Source organism: Eulemur rufifrons, chromosome 2 (genome assembly GCF_041146395.1).
Source record: "Eulemur rufifrons isolate Redbay chromosome 2, OSU_ERuf_1, whole genome shotgun sequence".
Taxonomy (NCBI): domain Eukaryota; kingdom Metazoa; phylum Chordata; class Mammalia; order Primates; family Lemuridae; genus Eulemur; species Eulemur rufifrons.
In genome coordinates, this window is record NC_090984.1 from 117,889,746 (window position 1) to 117,905,698 (window position 15,953).

At 50.2% G+C, this 15,953-nt stretch overlaps 1 protein-coding gene across 2 annotated transcripts in view; it reads right to left on the reverse strand.

Annotated features, from left to right (window-relative positions):
- The window catches only part of SYNE3 (spectrin repeat containing nuclear envelope family member 3), an 85,530-nt gene extending 78,805 nt beyond the window's left edge, over nucleotides 1-6,725 (reverse strand). For both annotated transcript variants that reach the window (XM_069489452.1, XM_069489423.1), the window contains exon 1: nucleotides 6,678-6,725. The gene's annotated coding sequence lies outside the window, so the exon portion shown is untranslated. The remainder of the gene's footprint in view (nucleotides 1-6,677) is intronic.
- Nucleotides 6,726-15,953: the final 9,228 nt, after the last annotated feature.

The following is a 15,953-nucleotide window of genomic DNA, read 5'->3' on the forward strand; positions in this document are numbered from 1 at the left end:
TCACTGAGCGGTTGCGAGGACGACGGGAAAAGGCAGAGGGTACTGAGGCATCCAGTGAGTGCCAGGTAGATGCAAGCTGCTATGATAAACCGGGTGAGGAATCTCAGATGGCACCCAGTCCGCCTGCTCAGGGCAGGTACTCCCACATTCTATAAATACACACAGGATTGAGCAGCTACGATGGCTGGGCTGTGCACAGACAAAAATCCCTGCCCTTACGGGGTTTATGTTCTAGTTAAACAGATGGACGATAAACTCAACTGCAAATAAATAACTCAGATAAGTTCAGGTAGCAATAAAACTGGTGACAGGACAGAGCGCAGTGGCAGGGTGGGATGCGCTACTGCGTGGGCAGGAAGGTCCTCTGAGGCTGTGACTGTGAGCTGAGACCCAGTGCGCAGAGGGAGAGGCCCGGGGGAGGCTCTTTTCAGGCAGAGGGAAGAGCAAGAAGGCAGGCCAGACGGGGAGGGAGCTTGGCGTACTCAGGAGAGAGGACTCAGGTGTGAGTCCCAGGGGAGGTCAGGAGACATTTTTAAGGTTCCAGGCCCGGCCCCCAGAGAGCCCAGGAAAGCCACATCCTCCAAGAGAATAGTCCCCTGAAGGGGGCCACGAAGGGAGGTGATGCACACGGCACCTTCTCTCCCCAGCCTCGGGTCACGACCCTGGAGCTCACGTTTTTCCTCTGTGTCCTGGGTATATTGGGATCTGCCCTGCACAATCCATTTAAAGGCGTTGTGAGAATCAGCTTCCCTAAAATTTGTAAGATCCCATTTAAAAGTGTAAAGGCTCTTATTAAATAATAGCAATAACCCCGTCTCCCTGGGCTGGGAGTGGGATGTCAGGACGAAAAACCCTGTACCCCTCCTTCTAGGAGGGCACAGTCTAGTCACTGTTGATTCGTGTCAGTGGCAAAGTGCAATGGGAACAGGAAAACAGAAATCAACAATCCCATCTGAGGTGGCTGAGGAAGGCTTTCGGGAGGAGGTGACATCTGGCCAGGTGTTGGTGGGGAGGCACAGGGAGAAGGGCAGCTGGGCAGAGGGAACAGCTCGAGTGCAGGTGTCCAGGTGAGAAAGGTCAAGACGGGTGGGGGCGTCATGGGACTGGGAGGTGGCCCAGGTTGTAGAAAGCTGGGCCAGCCTGGGACTTGCGACTTCATCCTCAGAGCAAGAAGGATTAGCAGGGAGTCACCAGCTTCAGTGACCTGGCCCTCCTGGCGTGGGTAGGCAGATTGGAGCGGCCAGACTCAGGTCCCCGAACACCTACCGTGAGGCTGTGGTCCTTGGATGAGAAACATCTGGACTCGAAGGCACCTTAGAGATATCCTAATTTCAACCCCCCACTTTAGAGAGCAGGAAGCCGAGACCAGCACAGGTGAAGGTCAAAGGCAGGTTCCTCCCATCATTAAGGAAAAAGGCTATCCCAGTGAGTCAGCCAGCGTATTATTTCAGCAAATGTCACTCGGGAGGGGCGGAGCCCTTTTCAGATCTCAAATAAAACTCTTGGCTTAAATTAGAGTCCAACCAGCCCCGGTGGCCCACCCTGTGACGACCGCGTACGCCTAACCCTGAAAACCAGCCTTCCGTTTCCATCACGCAACCCTCTCGGCGGATACCAGTGAAACAGACTTTTAGTAAAGGTGGCTGGAAGGGAAGAGCACCCACCTGGAGTCCGGAGAGACTGTCCCGACCCCCAGGCACCTGCAAGACTTGGGCCAGTCATCTGCCTGTGGTGACGCAGTTTCCTCATATGTAAAATTATAGACTCGGAAGAGATCATCTCTTCAGCTCCACTGGTTCCTCTGCAGCTGCCACTTCTAAATACTTCTTGAACACCCACACACAGGCTCTCTGGGCACGGACATCAGGGTGTGCTTCCCAGTCTCCGAAAGCTGCCTTACCTGCGCAAAGTTCTCTCTCGTTAGTCCTTGCTGAGCCCTGTCCTACAGAGAGGTATCACCAATCCCTTGGCCAGATGGGAAACAGATGGATTCACAGTATAGCGACTGGCCCTACGAGTGGGGGGCTCCACTGGCCAGGTGAGCACCCATGCTGGGACACAGCAGCTGAGCGTCAGGAAAACCACCACCCAAAGGCAGTAGTCCTGGGATGCCTGTCCCTTTGAGCCCTGTTGGCTGTCACAGGCACCTCTGCAGAGGGAAGGCCAGCACAACTTTGATGTTGGTAGAGAGAAGGTGACCAAGAAAAAAGTGTATACCAAAAGCACCAAAAATGGGATGGATTTCCCCAACTCTCAGCGCACCACTGCCCATGCAGCAGAGGAAGCAAGGCGGAGCTAGAGCCGTCAGGATTCGGATCCTCTGTGATTTGACAGCCAGGAGAACACCACCCAATCGTCCTCAACAAGTATTTCCCCACGGCCCACCCAGGCGGGGCTGCGCTGCCCAGAGTTTCAGCTTCCAAGGAGTAAAGAACATGTTCACAACACCGCGCACAAAAAACAAAAGTGTCTCATCTTTTCAGCTCTCCCTCTGGGTGAAACTCCTGCACCATCCTTGCCCGCTGTGTGACTTCGAGCAAGGCATTTAACCTCTCTGAACTTGTTTCCCCAACTTAAAAATGAGAATAACCACTCCTATGGCACTAAATTGTTTGGAGGATCAGGTGTGCCCTGCAAAAAGCAGGATGCGTCACAGTGGGTCTCTCCTAAGAGGACTTCTTGTAGGAAATAAGATTCTAGCACTGCTTGGGTATTTCCTTTGATGATGTTTGTATTCACGTAAGTTCTCCAAGTGTGTGGTCACATTGCACGTTGTAGCTCTTCTCTGACTTTTTAGAATTAAAATGATCGAATCATTTGAATGTACCACCCGTGTGTCTCCCTGCCTGCCCTGAGGAGGAGGCTTGTGGCCCAGGAGTCACAGTGGTGTGTTGGGTGGTGTCCTCATGAGAGTCATACAGGTGTGGCAGCCCAGAGTGCACTGTCCACCTACGTATGTGCCCGATGTTGACCTTGGCCAGGATACTTCCCTCAGTTATAAAAACAAGCAGATTGACCCAGTGGACCTGAAGTTCCTCCCAGCTCAAAGAGTTCAGGATTTTATGATTCAGAAGCATAAATCATTAGGCTACTTTAGAAAGCCCTGTTGATAATCTGAGATCACGGAGTGTTAATGCCATCTTCTTGCTGCATAATTTGGGAAGAGGGAGATTATGTTTCCTAAATAAAGTCAAGTCATGTGTCATACAACAGGATTTGTGCTTTATTTTTTAAATCCAACCAGATTAACATTTAAATCCGAAGAGGCTGCTCTTCTAAGAAAGCATCTGAAAATGTTCCATATTATCTATTAATTTTATTTGTACTACGTGAGATTTGAGATATATATATAATGGAATATATATGTGTGCCTTCTATTTGCAAATGATGAAGCATAAAAATATTTAGAAATAACACCTACGAGCCCACCATGGGACTGGAGAAACAGAACATAATGGATCCCACTGAGAGTACAATAGGATCGCTTCTTCCCCCTAAAGATAATCACCTTGGTTTTGCATTATAATTCCCTTGCCTTTTTCTTTTTTAAACCTGCTTAAATTTGTGAACTAGAACCTATGCGTAAGGCCTGTGTGAAGCACACATGGACCCAAAACAACTGACTACAAACTGACCTCCTTTGTGACCTCCCCTCTCCCCGACTCCCCTGGTCCTCTTCTCTCCCCACCCATGGTGACATCTGACTTTCATTTAAGATAATCCCCTTCTTGCGTTTTGCCGTCATTTCACATCTTGGGCACATATCACTAAACAGCTCAAGGTTAGTGTGCTTACGTTTTGAGCTAACACCCCAAGCAGCTCTCTGTTGAGACTGAAAGCATTTCGCAGATGCTAGGACTCCCTGCGCCGCACCTGTGGCCTAGAGGTCCAGCAGGAGGATGAGTAATAACAACACACTCCGTCACCCCTGTTTACGATGTGGTGTGCTCCACCACTCGGGGTGCTCTGCTGAATGTGGTTCCCAGTGACCTCATTGATCCTTTCAGCGACCATGAAGGGGGATATTTCACTAGTTTAGAGAGGACAAAATTGAGGCTTCCACTCCCAGGACTTGTGTCCCCATCTGCTTCCTGACCGCTCAGCCCCCAGGAAAGTCGTCACTAAGTCCTTAAGCAAAGATGCCTTTGCTTCCTCCAGGGTTCCTCTCTTGGTGGTCTAGTTGGGCTTTTAGATGCTACAGAAAAAAAAAAATGTTTAGAATCCATTTTTTTTTTTTTCCAGCAAGTACCAGTGACTTAAGGAAGACAGGGAGCCGGCCTGGTCAGTGCTGTTTTTTCAATGATTAACATATAACATTGCCATTGGATTGTCTAAGACAGGCTGTGTGGTGTATTCAAGACCATTAAGTCAAAAGCCCTGAGTTCAAATCCTGGCTCCACTACGTCTGGCCACTGGATGTCAGTCTCATCCGTAAACGGGCCAGCAATGGCAGCCTTGGCTACTGCCAGGATCACAGGCGGTCAGAGAAGGGAGACCCCACAGACACATCTGAGCTCCTCGTAGGCTTCTCTCTAACCTCCCTCCCTCCGGGGGCTGAGGACCAGCTTTCAGTGCTGGAAGGACCACCCACTATTTGACAGACATGGGGAAACCACGGCAGAGAGAGAGGGGCAGAGCGGATGGGAACCCAGGTAAGCCAACCAGGCCCCTTCACCCCAACATGTGACGACTGCTCACATATCCTATGTCTGGCACCATACAAAATGCTGTTCGTAGAATAGCTCATTTAATTCTCGTGACGCCCCTACAGTGCAAAGGCTGTGGTTTTCCCCTTTTCATGGGAAGGACATTGAAGCTCTGAAAGGTAAAGTGACTTTCCCAAGGTCACACAGCTGGGAAAGGGCCAAGGTAATCCCACTTGGCCGCCCCCACTGCTACCCTCTGGGCTCCCAGGGGCGCCAGGGTGCTCTGGAGGCTATGCTGGACCTGCCCAGTCTGGCCTCCCAGAGCAGCCGGCCAGGACCCCCAGCACCCCTGCCCCAGGTGTCTGCATCGCGAGGCAAAGGGGCCTCGCCCAGGCGTGGCCAGGTCCACGCTGCAGAGAACAAGCAAAGCTCTCAGGCTGGAGGGTGGTTCCCATGGAGACAGAAAGAGCTCAGACTCACCCTGAAGGGCACCTGCGGGGGGGGGGGGGGGGGGTCGCCAGATGCCAGCCTGTACCCTAAGGCGGAAACCTCGGCCGCTCCCACCACTTCCCTCTGTGCCACCAGCAAATCCTCAGTCCCACCCCCCCCCCCAGCAAGCCGTGAGTTCCAGAAATAAGACTTCCTAGCCCACTCCCCGCTCAGCCACCCCCAGAGGGGCCTCGCTGGCTGAAAACAACGCCCGGGGCCAGCAGGCTTGGCACAGCTGTGGCTGTCAGCCTGCCGAGAGTTGTCCTGCCTGAGGAATGTGCAGACCCACATGTGTTAGAGCATCCCGCTGGGGCACAGTGACAGGAAACTGAGCAAAACAGCTCGTTGGCACGGTGCACCCCTCCTACCTCCCAGCTCCTGACCCCTGCGAGCTGGCGGCTGCCCGGCAGTCGTAGGAGGCAAGGCCCGGCCCCCAGGAGAGCCAGGCTGTGTGGCTCTGGGCAAATCACTCCCCACTCTGGGCCTGTTTCTGCTTCTCTTGGTGGATGAAGGAGGCTGTCCCGCCAAGCTCAGAAGGGCGGTGATTTTGTAACACGTGCCCATCATCTTCTCCCGCCCTCTCTCACGTGGGGTGGAGCACGCCCCCTGAAACACATCGGGCTACACCAAGAGCAGCTCTTGGCTGTAGAAAACCCCTCCCTAATGCCAGGAGGAGGCGACCCCTTCAGAGATGAAAGAGACCAGGGGCCTGGGAGAGGGCCTAGAGCAGACCTGGGTCAGAGCTTCATGGCCAAAGGGGTAGAACAGAAATATTCCTTGTCACATCACCAGGCTGGAGTCCCCTGGCTTCCAGGTTTGAAGCACAGGACTCCTGGGCTGTGTGGGACACTGCACCTGGGCTGACCAGTGGGCCACGTCCATGGGTCTGCTGTCAGGAGTCAAGCCCCCAAACGAGGCCAACATTCACCTGAGGCTGCCTCAGGCCTTGCAAGTGATCTTTGGCCTCACTAGCCCTCCTTTAGAGATGCGGGAATGGGGCTCAGAGAGGCTCAGCCGCCCGCCCAACGCTGCACAGCCCGAAGGTGTCTTAAAGAAAGGTAGCCAGCGGTGGACTTCCCCTCCTTACCGCCTGCGCTGCTCTCTCAGGCACCGCCGAGAGTGAGAGCGCGCGGTCTGCAGGACGGGTAATCCAGCCCCCGTTCCTGCCGAGGCCAGGGGACACGCCGCGGTGACAGGTCCCCTCGCCTCCAGGGGAGGCAAAGGGAAGACCGGAGGAGGCGCCCGGCGCCCCTGGGACGCGCTGCCCCGAGCTTTCAGGGCTTCTTCTTGCTGGCCGAGCCTCCAGGGGTTGAGAGGAAGGGCTCGGGGATTTCGGAGCCAGCAGGGAACGGTTGGATTCAAACTAAAAATACCCGCCCGCCCGCAGCTGTCACGCCGGGGCCCCCGCCCTCGCGCCCGCTCGCTTCCCTGGTCCCCCAGACTTGCGGCGCCCGATCCCAGGGGATGTGTCCGCGGCGGGCCGGGAGCCGAGGCCCCGACCCTCCCGGCCCCAGCCCGGCCTGCCGGCCCCGCGCCACTTACCCGGCCCGGAGCGTGGAGGAGCGCGCGCCGCGGGCGGCTGGGGCCGAGCCTCCCTCCCTCCTCTCTGCGTCCCGGGCGGCTCCGGGGCGGGGCGGGGCGGGGCCCGGACACCCGAGCGCCCCCGCCCCCGCTGGGACCTGCCGCGGGAGCCGCCCGCCCGGCGGCCCCGCCACCCGGCTGGGCGGGAGAGGGACGCGGCGGCTCCGCGCGCGCTCGGCGGAGGCCGGCGGGGACCCGGACGGGGGGAGAGTCTCACCGCCCCCTGTCGCAGACCTGGGCCGGCGTTGGGGGCTGTCCGCGATGCCCTGGAGAGCCGCCCGGCGCCCCCCACCCCAGCCCGGTCTTATCTTAGGGGATCACGCAGAGCTGCCTGTCCCCCGGGAAGTTGGATCTGGAGCGGGAGTTGTGCGCGTCCAGACTTGGGGAAGGGGACGGGCACGTCTTCTCCTCGCAGAGCCAACTTAGGCGGGGGCACACCGCCAGGAGGCGCGAAATCCAAGAAGGAAGTGACCCCAATCCACCGGGCTGATGGGGTGGCGGGGACTTCGTCAGTTCCCTCCCACCCCACAGTCTGGGGGTCACAAGGAATGTGAATCCCACCCATAATGTGAACCTCCCACAAGCCCAAGGCCCACGAATGTGCCTCTCCTGCCCTCAGCCACAGCTCAGCAGACACCTCCTCTCATCTGTTCACCAACCCCTGCTCCAGCGACTCCCTTTAACCTTGAATCAGAAGGTCCAAATCTTATCTGCCTCTGTGCCTTTGCACTTGCAGTTGCGTTGGCCTGGGGTTTGCTCCACAAGCTCCTGCCAAACTCCGCCTACTGTGTGGTGGCTGGGAGCCTTGAACCTCAGCCCTCTCCTCTTCCCCCCTGGCCGGGCAGTCACTGGCATCCAGCCAAGCTTTGAACTGTCTTTGGCCCCAGCCCTTATCTTTTTCAAAGTAATTACATATTTGCATGATTGGATCCGCCTCCTCTGGATCCTGATGAGAGCCGCTAATGAGGGATACAACTTGTCAAACTAGGTGCCATGTGAACCTCTGTCTTCACAATTTAGGTGTGGCTGGCCCATTTTACAGATGAGGAGACAGAGCTCCAGCACTTTAATAACTGGCCCAAATCCAATGCTTTGGGGAGGGCGTTTTCCTCTTTTGTTTCTTGGCAGGGCTGGCAGATGTTTGTTGAATAATTCAGTGTCAAAGTCAGTGTCCTAAGAGATTAAATTGTACATGACCAGATAGTAATGGGATGTGTGTGTCTTTTCTGAACTGAGGAATAGAGAGAATTAGCCCAAACCCAGGATTAACACCAAAGTAGACCTACCTTGAATTAGACCGCCAGCGTGTCAGCCCTGACTCCTTCATTACATACCATTCATTAAGCTATAATTATTCATAGCGTTGTTGGAGTTGCACACAAAGGGCCTCTCCTAGCCTTGAACTTCACTGGTTCCAGGTGCCTGGTTCCAGGTGACCAGTTCCAGGTGTGCTATTAAGCCTCTCATTATCATCATGACTCCATCCGAGGTGCTGCCGCAGGCCGTGGGGTTACAACAGCCAAATTGAAGGTGCAGATGGTGATTAACCATTATTATAATACTTCATTTAGATAATATGTTTTGCTTTTCAGAACCTTTCAAATGTGTCTCCTCATTAAATCTCTGCAAAGTTCCTCTAGGTAGTTAGGAAAAGTTTAATGAGTTTTGTCTTCTGAGGGAAACCAAGGCACAAAGAGGTCAGGTGATTTGCACAAGGCTAGAGTTGGCCCCCCCAGGCTGCTGTAAGGGTGGAGCAACAGGCTGTGAAAAGTCAGTGTCTTGCAGGGTTAGAAGTTAAAATTTCAAGCTCTGGTGCCAGAGTGCCCCAATTTACATCTTGCGGCTGATTACTCATCCTTGGTTTCTCTTCTGTTATATGGATCTAGTAATAGGAGCCTCTCTTGTGTGGTTTTGTGACTGGGATTGTGAGCACCCAACTTTTGTGAGCTGTTACATTTTGGTTGTGGATCTAGTATGATCACTATAGTTTCTGGCACATGGCTTGTTCAGTCTTTCATGAAACATTTCCTGAACTATGTGTTAACCATGTGCTAGTCTCTGGAAATACTGAGAAGAATGAGGCATAGACGCCTACCCTCAAGGAGATCACGGTGCAATGATTCCCTGTCCGTGACTGGGTAGTGTGGTGCTCAGAGATGCAGCACAGAGCCACGGAGGGACCCAAATTCCAGGTGCCACTCTGCAACTTATTTAAGTGAGTGAACTCCACAAGTTATGTAACCTCTTACAACACTGGTTTTCACACCTGTTCGATGGGCATAGCAATAATATTTCATATGCAAAAATACATGTGATAAAAATATCTTATAAACTGCAAAATACTATGCAGGTGTTAGTTGTATTATTATTGTTGTTACTGTCTTTGGCTCTGTAGGCCTTGCTGCTTTTCAGAATACTCCCCCATTACTTTTCTTAAGCCTGACATAAACATCTCATCAGAAACAGGACCCTGCTTTTTATTCAATGACAGTCTTTCTCCTCTCCAAACTAGTCCATACGGAAGGAAAAAATGTTGAGTGAGCAGTGTAGGAGAATGGGGGAGTTTGCAACTAGAGACGCTACAAAAACTTCAATTCATCTTCAGCATTACCGGCTGCTACAGAAAGGAGTAGAAATGAAAGCCTATCTGGAAAAAAAATCTGGCAAAGGATGGGGGAAAAGCCCTCTGTCATCTCTGGAATTGAGCACAGGAAACCCCGCCCTGAGGCCTCCTTTTCAGAAGCAGCCCAGAGAGGGAACCACAAGAAGGGTACTAAAATTATGCCGTTCGGAAATTCTGACTCATTTGGCAGTGGGGGCTGTTTGTGCAACGTACAAAACGTCTTCCAAAAAGCAAAGTTTTTACTGCTATTTCCCCATGTCCCTTCCCTGCAGCCAGCATCTCCACCAGGACTCGCAGGGAAGCAGGGGCTAATTTAATAAGCCTGAGGAAATTATTTGGGTCTGTTTCACATTTGCAGTTGGTTAGGCAGCTTCAACAACAATCTGTACAATTCTCATTTTGTAAGCGTGCTTTGTTTGTGTGTTCAGGAAGATTAGAACAAAAGCTGCAATGGCTTTTCTGGCTAATACAGCCCCTGTATTAGTATTATAGTATATGAATGGGTAAACTGAGGCAACAGGGTGCAGAGGAGGGGTACTACTCAGGGTCCCAGGACAGTAATTGGTGCTCTGGAAATTTGTGTTCCCATCTCTCTGTCTCTAGCCTGGTTTCCCACTTAGTGGTGAATTAAGTAAGTGCTGCTGGCTGAACATAGATGAGAAGCTTACATTGGGGTGCCCATTTCTGGAGTGCTCCTCAGAGAAGTCCTGATCTGAGCGTGGAGAGCTGGTTTTCAACTCAGCTCTGCTCTCAGCTGTTTCTTCTTTGTTTTCTGTTTGCCAGTTCTCTGTTAGTCTGTTCTTTCCCACTCGGTCCTACCAATGTGCTTCCAGGGTGAGTGGATGCCCCACCCTGGTGTGTGAACGTCTCTGGGTAGGTTACCTTCCCCACGGGCAGCTGCTACCCAGGGACGGAGCAGGGGCCACCCTCCTGGGTGGCAATGAGTCATGTCAGCACCAGGCAAGGAAACTGGAGTAATTCAGGATATTCCTCTAGGTACATTTCATTGTGCTGCTTTTATAAAATACAATTATAACGTGTAGGAAGCACAGGAGTGGATTCTATGGCAATGGGGTTCTAGCTGTTGTTAAGGCTGCTAACAAGCTGTGGAACTTCGGGTCACTTCTGAGTTTCTGAATCTGTGAAATGAGAGAATTGGAAAAGACCTTCTCTAAGTTATTCTCCCAACTTAAAAAACTATGAGAATCTCGATTGTATTAGACAATAATGTCATTCAACATGACTAAACACTGCTACCATTATACTCCAAGGAATAAGTACTCGTGTAAACAAAAATGTTAATGTACAATTGATAAATTTTATTCCTAAAAAATAAAATCCTTCCAGAAGAGACTTGCCATGTCTCTCCCAGCAGTGGGCAACTCAATCTACTCTTTCTGCTTCTATTGGGACAACTCTAAGTGGGTTTTTTAAATTAAGTGCTTTATTTTGAGATAATTGTGAATTCACAAATAGCTGTAAGAAATGATACAGAGAGGTCCCCTATACCCTTTACCCACTTCCCCCTAATGGCAGCATCTTACAAAACAGTGCTACAATGTTACAACCAGGATGCTGACACTGACACCTCACGACACAAAACATTTCCACCAGGAGAGCCCCACAGGCTGCTCTTCCCACCTGTCCCCATCCCCTCCCTAATCTCAGTCATCCACTGGTCTGTTTTCATTTCTATAGTTTCGTCATCTCAAGAATGTTCTATTTATATTACATAATTCCATTTATATAATGGAATCAGATAGAATGTAACCTTTCTGGATTGGCTTTTTCCATCAATGTAGTTCTCTGGAGATCGGTCTGGGCTGTTGCCTGTTATCGAGAGTTTGTCTCTTTATTGCTGCGTAGTATCCCATGGTATGGACGTACCATGGTTTGTTTAACCATCCCCTGTTGAAGGGCACCTGTGTTTTTTCTAGTTTGGGGGTACTATGAATAAAGCTGCTACAGACATTTTGTAGAGGTGTTTGTATCAACATAAGTCTTTACATCTTAAGTTTCAACTGTTACAGTAGTCACATACACTCCCACACCACCAGACTTTTCCTACTTATTCCCAGTGATGAACACACTCCAAGGATGTTTAAGTGGCCTAATTGCCTAGTAATTTCCCAGGATCGGGTCTCAAGTTGTGAAAATCCAACAAAAAAAAATTACATGGTTCCTGCCATCCAGGACTTTCTAGTCTATTGGAAGCAACATTAAGACACATGAAACATTGAAATAATAAAATAACACTGCATGTCATCAAATGCTAGACAGCATAGTACAGAATTGACTCAGAGAGGAATCCAGAGATGGGAGAGAGGTGTGAAGGCCTGATGTCTGGGGGAATGTCCTCTGGATAAGGTGGGCTGTGAGATATATCTTGAATGATGGAGAATAATAATGATATTTAACATTTATTTAGCGCTATGTGCCAAGCACAGTTCTAAGTCTTTACCTATATTACTCATTTAATCCTCATCACCACCCTTCAGGATAGCTACTATCGTCATCCCATTTTACAAATGAGGAAACAGAGGGGTAATAATCTGCCCATCATCACACAGCTATCACGTGACTCACCAGGGGTATGAACCCGGGCATCCGACCCCAGCGCCCACACTAGTACTAACTAGGAATCTGTCTGAGAGCAATAGTGGAGGACATTTTTCTGGTCATGATTAAATTCCAATCTGTTTCTTAGGTTATATTTTCACACAGAGCTATGCTGAGCCCAAAATGTTAATAATGAGTTCCTTCTGGGTCAAGGTTATTGATGAAAAGTTCAAATAGTTTGCAAAGAAACAAGCACTCATAACAGGTGAGAAGTCTGTGTGTGATTTATCTGCTGCCAGAGGGAGAGCACCAGCCTGTGTGTGTGTGTGTGAGAGAGAGAGAGAGAGAGAGCACGCAAGGCTGAAGTCTCCAGTTATGTGGATTCCCTGCATATGTAGCAAGAAAAACATCAGCGTCCTCAGCTTTATACCATAACACACACAGGGCTGGCTGAGCCCATTTCAGATAATGAATGTGGTTTCATTTCAGATAATGAATGCGGTTTCATATTCTCTGAATTGCTACATTCCAGGAAAGTCATGTTCACGCTCAGCTCTGTCCTTGGTTGCTAGACACATGAGATGTGCGATTATTCTTAACTCACAGCACTCCCGGCTGCACACGGCCTTCAGACTTCATCATTTTGGTTTAAACAACAGCATACTATAAACCTGGCCTGTTTGCTTGGTTTTGTTTTGAATTCTAGATGCAGCCTTGATCCTGCCAGTGTTTCCAGCTGCGGTGTGGGCTGGGAGAGGAAACGCTCCCTAGATCCACGTCTCCTCTCTTGGCGTCTCTCTGCACTGCATTCCCCAGCCAGGTGAGGAGATGAACCGCGTCACCTCCTCACATCTCTCAAATGGGGCTGGTTCTAGTTCTGTTTTCCCCATAAGAGATGTCATGGGGCTCACATAGAGTAATGACGATGAAAATGTGCTGCAAACTTGAAGTTCTGTGCAAATGTGTACTACTAGGGTAAATTAAATCCTCCGCTTGCTGTGCTTTTGAACAAAACTTCATGACAGAAATCAAATCGTGAATAGGCTGTAAGTAAGGAGGACTTTTTCACTGAGAAAAACAAATCTTTCATCTTTCTGCTCCCTGGAGACACGTTTTTGAAACTTGCTGAAGTGTTCTCTCCTTGCTTTTGACAGACGTGGCTGTTCTGAACACGTGATAATATCAGAAGCGCCCCGTGATAGGCAGAGTGCCCAGGAAGCCGGGGGAGGCTCCACGCTCAGTCCCAGCACACACTCAGAGGTGTGGCCTTGGCACCCTAGTTCGGGCAGTGGAACCAATCCAGGACACTTATGTCATCCCCACCCATGCCCATATGATCAGGCGGTGCTCTGCTCTTTGGGGACACCCACGCTTGGGGCCCAGGTTATTCCTTTATCTGAGTGGCAGGGGCTCTTAAATTCAAATAGGTTCATGTGTCTGTATAAAACCTGTTGCTTTTGACGACAATTCTTGACGAGCCAGGTTACTTCCCTAACAGAGAAAGTTGACTTTCACTGTGGTAGCCACAAAACCTTAGAATCTTACTGCAAACAACTGGTACCAAACACATGCAGAACAAATGCTTTCCAAACAGGCTGACGCAAGTCCTCACAACTGTAATAGCTGCAGCAGGGGCTGAAGATTTTAAAGAACTTTAATCCTAAATTTCATCTTTGATGTTGTAGACTTGGTATGCTGAGAGAAATGGTCAGTGCCGCTAACTTTACCCCTGGTTAATTGAAAAGCTATGTTCGGCAGACAGAAGCAACTCCCCTGAGCAGGCAGGAGAGAAGGTGGGAGTGGTCAATGCCATGGGACCAGCGCACCGGCTTCAGCAATCAAGGCTGTTTCGTCAGCCAAATGGAAACGCTTGTTTGTGTCATGATGACTATGGGCAAATGGGCTGGCCCTACCTGCTCGCTTCACAAACTGTAAGATGGCCTGACACCAAGGCTTACACACAGACAAATATGATAGCCAGAAGACACTTGGCAAATGCACAGACACAACTCTGTCACGCTGCAGAGCCCTTGAGAGGTTCAGTGAAGTGCCCAAGGTCAGGAAACACAGACTGCCTCAGCCCACACCATGTTTGCCTCCACTGCCAAGTCCAGGAGACCCTGGGCCCTTACCTGGCCGCTCTCCGTGGCTTCTGACACTGCCAGTCACTCCCTCTCTGCTGAAGCACTTACTCCCGTTTCTCCCCATGGCCTGTCCTTCCCAGCGACATGCTTGCCCTGGGGTTTCTTCTCTGCCCTCTTCTGTTTCTTGCCCTCCCTGCCCAAATCTCTTTTATCAATAGATCCAGAGCCATAGAGGCAATAATCTGGATAATCTCCCCCTTCGTTTCAGATTATCACCTGATGATTTAGATGTCTCTCATGGCCCTGTAAACTCAGAATGTCTGAAAGTAATTCATGACCTCAGCTTTTCAACCCTCCTGCCTCCTCCCCGTGGTCCCTGCATCAGCAGGCAGTAGCTCCAGCCCCTCCCCGCGCAGCCAGCACCAAATGCTGCCAAACCTACCTTCAAGGTATCCAACTCAGCTTGCGTAGGAGCCCTTCCCTGGCACCACCCAGAGAATGGAATGGTTAAATCTTACAACTCTCTCCCTCTGTTAGCTCAGCCACCTCCAATCCGTCCTCAACACTCTTGCCAGTGTGACAGCTCAAATACTCTGCAGTTCACTCTACTTCTGGACCTCTCACCCACAGGACACGATCCTAAGGCCCTTTCCACCTGACCTCACCCTAGCTATGTCCGCGTCTCTGCATTTCTCAAGAGATGACTTGGCATTCCTCCAGGGCGCTCATGGGCCTCTGTGCCTTTGCCCTGGCTGGCTGTTTCCTCTTCCAGGAATGTCCCTCCCTTTTCTATGGAAGCTCTTTACCTTCTTTCAAGACTCAGCCAAGTGCCCCCCTCCCCCATCCTGCTTAGCACGGAGCTGGCCGCTGCTCTAGTGCCGAATGTTTCTTCACCTCCTACAGCACCTGTGGTTAATAGTGAGTTTCACACAATTGGGGATTTGCTGAGATACTGTCTGTATTGTTCACCATGTGTTCTTTACTCAATAATTATGTATTGAGCATAGACTAAGTGCCAGGGATGGCGCTAAGGCACCAGTTACAACAATAAATTCTGCGGAATTAGAAGCTGATGGTCGTGTGTGTGTGTGTGTGTGTGTGTGTGTGTGTGGCGGGGCATAATAAATAAAAGTATGATACATACACTCCCTGAAGGGCTTCTGGTCCCCAAAAGCCGTGAAATAGGGCTGGGCAGTGAGGCGAGTGAAGTGGCTATATTCTTTGATGCCTTGAAGCGTACGTCCTGGATTGAATCGTACATCGGCGCTGGCAGAACCACTTTACGCATGGCCCTTTCTGATCTAATGCCAGCTGAGCTCTCTCAAGCCCATTTGCTTTACAGTTATAAAAACTCAATTTTATGCAATATCATTCAATCCCTCACCACCTAATTAAATTTAGTAAGCATTTCTATGGTGTTTACCATGGACAAATATGAGGTATATAAGAGCTAGAATAAAACTGTTTATCTGGCATAATGGGGAAAGAAAGCATTCCTCTGGAGTTTATTTTTTAACATAACCCTAACCTTAAGCTCCGTGTGCATAATTTTTGCTGGGAAGCTAAAATAAACTGCATGTTTCCTTGACTTCTTACCCCGAGTATGTGGAAATTATTCTTTTCGAGGTTACTTGGAAAGGTTACACAAGGCTCTACCGCACAGGGAATAATCCCTTGTGAAGGTTGTTTGCCCCTTCTTATATCAAATGTCCTGAGAATTCTGCTTTTAAAAAAAAAATTCCAGAATGTCTGCTGCTTATTCTTTAATCTTCTGTTGACCGATCAGTCATTTCTTCTTCCTTCTTTTACTGTTAGCCTTTTACATCTACTGCTTCTAATTTGTTGTAGCTATATTAGAAAACTAAGCAAGTTAGCCATTCCCCAAAATAATAGACCTTGAGTGAGAACTGAGGGACCCCTCCTAAAAGTGGGCAAATTGATTAAGTCCCAGACACCGTATGTAATTACCAG